Raw genomic sequence first — 6,000 nt, 5'->3', positions numbered from 1 at the left:
CCACTCACTCTCATCAAGCCTCCCTCCTCTCTTCCCGCCTGTAGGAGGCCCAGGTGAAGCAACGAACTATAATTCTGCGTGCGTCAGTGACGTCGTGCGCGCTCTCATTACGCACACGGCTGCTCCGGTGTGCTGCAGGTGTGTTGCCCTGGACCCACCCACAAGGCAGATTCCTGGCAGCCAGAGAGCGGCAGCCTGTCAGTCGGCAGCAGAGCACCGCAGAGGGAGCGTTCACGGCAGGTAAGTTGCTGATGTTTTTACCAGGACACCTGTTGGACTTGCGCTGTCGCTGCTTCACACTCTGTTGCTGACATAGATTCCGAGGCAGGTGAGAAAAACCCTGTCGTTTAGTGACTGCCGTGAGTTCACGGCTGGTAGAAGTAACTTTGTGCTTGGTGAAAGGTTTTAAGAGAGGCAGCAGCTGGCGACACCTGTAGCAGAGACAGAGAGAGATCATAGAACCTGGAGCAACACAGTCAGTATCTCATCACAGTTTGTCTTTCAGATGTTAGACACCACCAAACAGCATCTGTATTTACACACAGCCTAGATAAGACATGGTATTTAGGCTTTGCCAAAACACTCAAAGCCACTATGAGTATTGTATCATATGTGAAGTAAGTTAGTCCATAAAGTGCTGTTAAGTATGATTAAAGAAAAAGTGTGCAGATTAAAACAGTATAAAGTGGGCTATGATTCAAGTTATTAACACATATTCTCCTGTAAAGTCCTACAGGAAAATCATATAAAAGCCAGTAACAGTTAACAACACAGCAAAGTTAGATAAAGTCAGCATACATTTGTAGTTCCCAAGCTTTGGTGTGACACCACATCACAGATCATGGTCTTAGTGTGGGGACACCCCTGTCCACATGCTGCTTCATGCTAAAGCATCGCTACAACAATATTTAAGTACATACAATAAACTCTGTTCCAACTTGTGTGGAATAATTTGACCTGAGTCTTTTAAGATGAACTGTAAATCTTGTGGAAAGCTGTTGTAGTGGCACATTAATGCTGTTGGTTATGGACTGACATGTTCAGTTATCACTTAAAGCTAGAGTGTCCACATACTTTTGGCCGTGTATTGTAGTTCCTCAAACTCAGTCGGTATAGTCAGGTGTAGGAACATCTCCGGAATATTATTATTCATTCTGTAGGATGAAAGAAATACCATAATACAAATATAACTGTTGTAGTGTGACTATTGTCATTGTTGCCCAGTCGTGTGCAGTTGATGCCGTTTCCACACACAGTTACTTTAGCTTTCAACTGATGTGTCTGAAACAGAAACAGAAAATCTGTGACTCTCCAGTGTCACGATGACGAGAGATGTTGTGTTGTGTTTTTATCAAAGTGTCACCTTGTGTTCAGTCAAAGGGCGAGTCTGGCTGTACTCTGCACTGTGCTCCGATAAGACAGCAGAGCATATCTTTATTTCATCTGGGCGGAGGGTGGCAATGTCACTGGCTCCACATGGTCAGCTATGCTTTCAGTTATTGGTTAATTAATGGCAACAAAATAATAACAATAACAATGCCTGAGCAGACCACACTGTCCATACAGTGGCCCTTTAATCCCAGCATGGCGACAGCTTTTAAATTGGGCAGTTGTTGGGCGATGATGAAAGGTTTTGTTCTCTAGCAATGATATTACATAATATGAGATTGTCTGGCTATAGCCTGTGTGTGTGTTGCTATATGACGATGCAGACAGACGCTTGACTCGGTGTGTAGGTCACTACGGTCTCTGTCTTTAGACACGGGTCTTTTCTTGCTCTAAATGTTAAATAATTTGCTCCGAGTCTGGTGGATGTGGAAGTAGCTGTTCGTTAGCATGATGGAAGACAACTCTATAACTCTATAAGATGGCAATGTTAGGATTGTGTGTCTGTCAGCTTGTTGAGAAGTTGTTAAACTCTCAAGTGGCTAAAGAAATCTACTGACTTTGATTTAAATTCTCTTTTTTTTCCTTTAGCTAGCTAGCTCGTTGCTAAAGTGACCTCTGGCAGATACATTAGAAAAATACATCACTGTTTTCTTTTAATGCTCTCCAAAAAGTGAATTAGCAAATGCTAGCCTCATGTTGTAGCCCAGTGTTAGCATGACAGACCTCATGTGTCTGCTTCACGTACAGTAAATGAAGGCAGGGGTGCGTTACGTCTCCGTGCTGTTGTCCTGCACTCTGCATGTAAAGCGTTGTTGTGATGATGTTATCTCAGTGGCTGAAAAAAGCAAACAGGAGTCAGTCACTCACGTGTAAATGTTTTCCCAGCTTGAGGAATGCTGTAACGCTGACACCGTACTTTACCTCTGTCCATCTCTTTCTAACTTTCTCCTTTATCTTTGTCTTGATTTTCACTTTCATCATCTCTTTTTCTCTCTTTTCTCTCCTCTTTTGCGCCTCTCCTCGTGTTTTTTACTCTGTAACCTGCTTTTAATTGTGACACTGACAGAAAGAAAATTCACTTATTTTTGTATAGACCAGAGATTGTAGTATTGGAGTATTTTGTTTAACGTTTTATACGTTATCGTAATTTGTTAGGATGTTTTGTTGTAGTTATTGGAGTATTTCTGTGCAGCAAACAGTCTTCTATCAATTACCTTGTTTTTAATTTATTAATTTATTATTTTTTACATATTTTATATTTTGTTTTATTATATTCTCATTTTATTGTTGTATTTTTCTTTTGACGTGTGATGTTGATTTTTTATGCCACACTGCCTCCTTGAAATCTGCTCTATGAACTCTGTCCGACTGATTCCTTCTAATGATGTGAACTTCAGAGGACCACATTTCACTCTATCCCTCCATCACTTTCTTTCTTTCCTCATCCTTATCTCACTCAGACACGTTTCCCTGCATTTCTCTCTCTTTCTTTCTCTAATCCTCTGCACCCCCCCATCACTCTCACCTATCTTCTGTAGATTTCTTCACACCGCTTTCTCTTTTTCTTTCAACAACAAATCTGAACATAATGACAGTTTGTTGTCTCCAACTCTCTCTCTCTCTCTCCCTCCCTCACATCAACACACACCCATTCTCTCTCTCTCTCTCTCTCTCTCTCTCTCTCTCTCCCTCTCTCTTTAATGTGTTTTAATGGGACTACATTCTTTCCCTTGACTCCAGTCCAGACAGTTAACCAACCAGACCAACGAGAAAACACAACTGTTCTCTCTCACAGTTTTGCCCGGCACACACCCACTGCAGTCTCTCTCTATGTCTCTCTCTCTCTCTCCCTCTCTCTCTCTCTCGCTCTCACTCTCTCGCCTCCTCACTGTCTCTCACACGCAGTTGCCAAGAAGGAATCCAGAAACAGACAAAAAAACAAACAAACAAAAAAACAAAACAAAAAACTGACCTTGAATGTAAAAGTAAGTGATAATGCGGGTCAGTGAATGAGGTATTTGCCTCTTACACTGAGGGCTTTTCGATACTCTGCTGATATGATACTTCAGTTTCAGGATTGTTACTAAATCAGCACTTTCTTTTTGATAGCATACGTGGCTAACTGCTAACACACTGGTCAGCGGGGAACCTGCTAGCACCAGTCAGTCACAATAGCTCTCTGAGTTTCTCTCTAGAATTTCTGTACTCTTTCTGCAAGCAAACCGATAGTGTGACCCAGTCTTTAAGCATCGCTGTTGTTGCTATGGTTACGTGTATTTTTTTGGGGCCATGGTAAAATATCCAGAAATTGAGTTGCGTAATCTTACCCAAGGAAAGACAGTTGGATTGAAAGGTGTGAGGACAAAATCTGAGTTTCAGACCTCAAGAGTGAGGACGTTTTTTTTGTTTTTGTCTCCTCTTCATGAGGAGCTGTTTGAGGTTTAGTCTTGGTTTTGGTTTAAAGTTCAGATTTGGCTAAAGTTAGGTTCTAGGGGCGCCCACTGTGGGAGACAGTCAGTGCGGGATGCTTCCCATAGAAAAGCTCAGGGAAGCAGCTGTGCAGGAGGGAGCAAGTTAAGCAGACAAACTAAACTAAACTTTCTCCCGTAAAAACCAAAACACGATGTTTACAAAACAGCATTTCTTATGAACTGAAATGAAATTGCAACTGTCTTGGCCGAGATGCACAAAGATGAGACATATGCTTTTTCATCAGTGTTTTCTAACATGTCCCTGTTTTACAAGAGAGGAGGCTGCATGACAAATGTAAGTCCTTTCAACTTCCCCGCCTCTTATAAAGTGCAGCACACAACAAACTTTTCTGTGGGAAGTCTCCCACACAGTGGATGTGACAGTCCCTGATGGCGCAGAGTCGAGGGCTCCGGGAATATATTAGGTCAGCGTGGGTGTGTGTGCGTGTGTGTGAAATTTTAATAAGCAATAAGATAATAAATGAAGTCATTGTTTCAGAAAACTTGCTTCTCTTCCAGCAGATACCTGTCTTTGTGTGTGTGTGTGTGTGTGTGTGTGTGTGTGTGTACGTACTCCCATTCACCGAAACCTCCATTACCTTTGCATTTAGCTATGTCATAAAAATGATGATCTCAGGCTTGGCTTCGACACACACACACACGCACACACTTGATGTCAAACCTATGGTGAAAGGTTGTTGCGACATGCACCATGACCTGATCAGTGAGCTGAACCTGAAAGATATACCTGAAAACGCAAACTTGTATCTTTTGCGGCATTGTGGGTATTATTATCACAGATATTTAAAGGAAACACTGTGTGTCTGTTGAAGTTGTATAACTTAACTTAATAGTTTATTGAGGTACAGGATTCTAGCCTCCAGCGTTCCCTAAATATTAATTCCTTTAAAATGATTGGCAGGCTCAACCTTTTGCATTGTCGGCTCTTTTTAAGTCAAACCCTGAACACCTTAGGGAATAAAGAGACTTTAAAGTCTTGACAGTGAACATTTTTCGGATGTTTTCAAAACGCCATGAAAACCATTTGTGCACAGGTCAGTGAATTTCTCTCACAATGACACAGTGACAAGTGTGTTATTACCTTGTTGCAGTTCCATAGCTATGTGATGAGTTTTTCTTCTGGGTGTTGTCTGTCAGCTGCCAGGATGTTTTAGAAGGAGAAAAGTATGTCTGTGTTTGCTTTCGGTCTTTCCTAAGCTTCACCTCTGTTCCTTTCATGTTTGCAGAAGTGATCGCACACATGGAGACGTACGGTATGTACCTGCTGTGAAAACTATTAGATCTGCTGTTAATGAAGCTCAGCAGTCAAAATAAGCCAGAGAAGAAAACTAGTATGTTCTAGCATCGAGTCTGTATTCTGAAAAATTAAGAGCCATCCTTTAATTATTTAGGCTACATAAAGGACTTTTTTTTTCTTACAAAATAAGGTAGTGAGCACCTGCACAAAACATCTGTTACCCTCTCAACACAAAACAATGAAATACAGCACTTAATGAACACTGGTCTACAACTTGAATCTGCAAAATAATAATCGTGTAAACAAAGAATAATTTTTATCCCTACCAGCTGATTAGATGGATGCAGAAGTCTGTGTCAGTAATGTATCAAATTATTTAAAATGTAGCATAAAATCATATAACTGGTGAAATCCAGTGAAGCTCGGTGTTTGTTGGGGTGAGGCTTGGCTGCGTTAGACAGGATGAGTTGTTGTCTTGCTGCCCAAAAAGTGTTTCTGAACAAACCGTCTATTGTGTGCTGCATTCATTGTTTTATTACAAATCAAACGTCAAGTCGTCTTGCGGAATGTGGAACTTATGAGGAACACCCCAAGGTGGCATCTGGCACCCATCAATCATTAACAAAAAGGAATTCAGGTACAGCAAGAGAAAGTTCCCACAAACCTCTAAAATAAAATCAGTCAATTAATCTATTCAATTGTATCATTTTTTTTTAGTACTTCTAACAATGCTAAACTGTCAGCGTTGATCTTCCTGCCGTCTGTAAACGTTTTTGTGTTGTGCGTGAGCGTTAGGACTCCGAGCCCTGCTGGTGTTGGTGTTTGTTCTGAGAGCAGCGGTGGCAGATGATTTTTACTGTACATTAAATAGTTTGCATTGTG

General features: G+C 41.3%; 1 protein-coding gene across 2 annotated transcripts in view; it reads left to right on the top strand.

Moving 5' to 3' along the window:
* The first annotated feature begins 96 nt into the window (after positions 1–96).
* LOC111659633 (uncharacterized) overlaps positions 97–6,000 on the top strand; it is a 57,798-nt gene continuing 51,894 nt past the window's right edge. The window contains exon 1 of one of the 2 annotated variants that reach the window (XM_023412649.2): positions 97–240. The gene's annotated coding sequence lies outside the window, so the exon portion shown is untranslated. Of the gene's footprint in view, positions 241–307; positions 329–6,000 lie in introns of those variants that run through there. The other variant, XM_087175701.1, reaches the window with a different exon arrangement.

Source organism: Seriola lalandi, unplaced genomic scaffold (genome assembly GCF_002814215.2).
Source record: "Seriola lalandi dorsalis isolate HSWRI2012SDOR001 ecotype SW California unplaced genomic scaffold, Sedor1 jcf7180002054484, whole genome shotgun sequence".
NCBI classification, from domain to species: Eukaryota; Metazoa; Chordata; class Actinopteri; order Carangiformes; family Carangidae; genus Seriola; species Seriola lalandi.
Note: the sequence above shows the minus strand (reverse complement) of the source record. Positions and strands in the feature narration are given on the sequence as shown.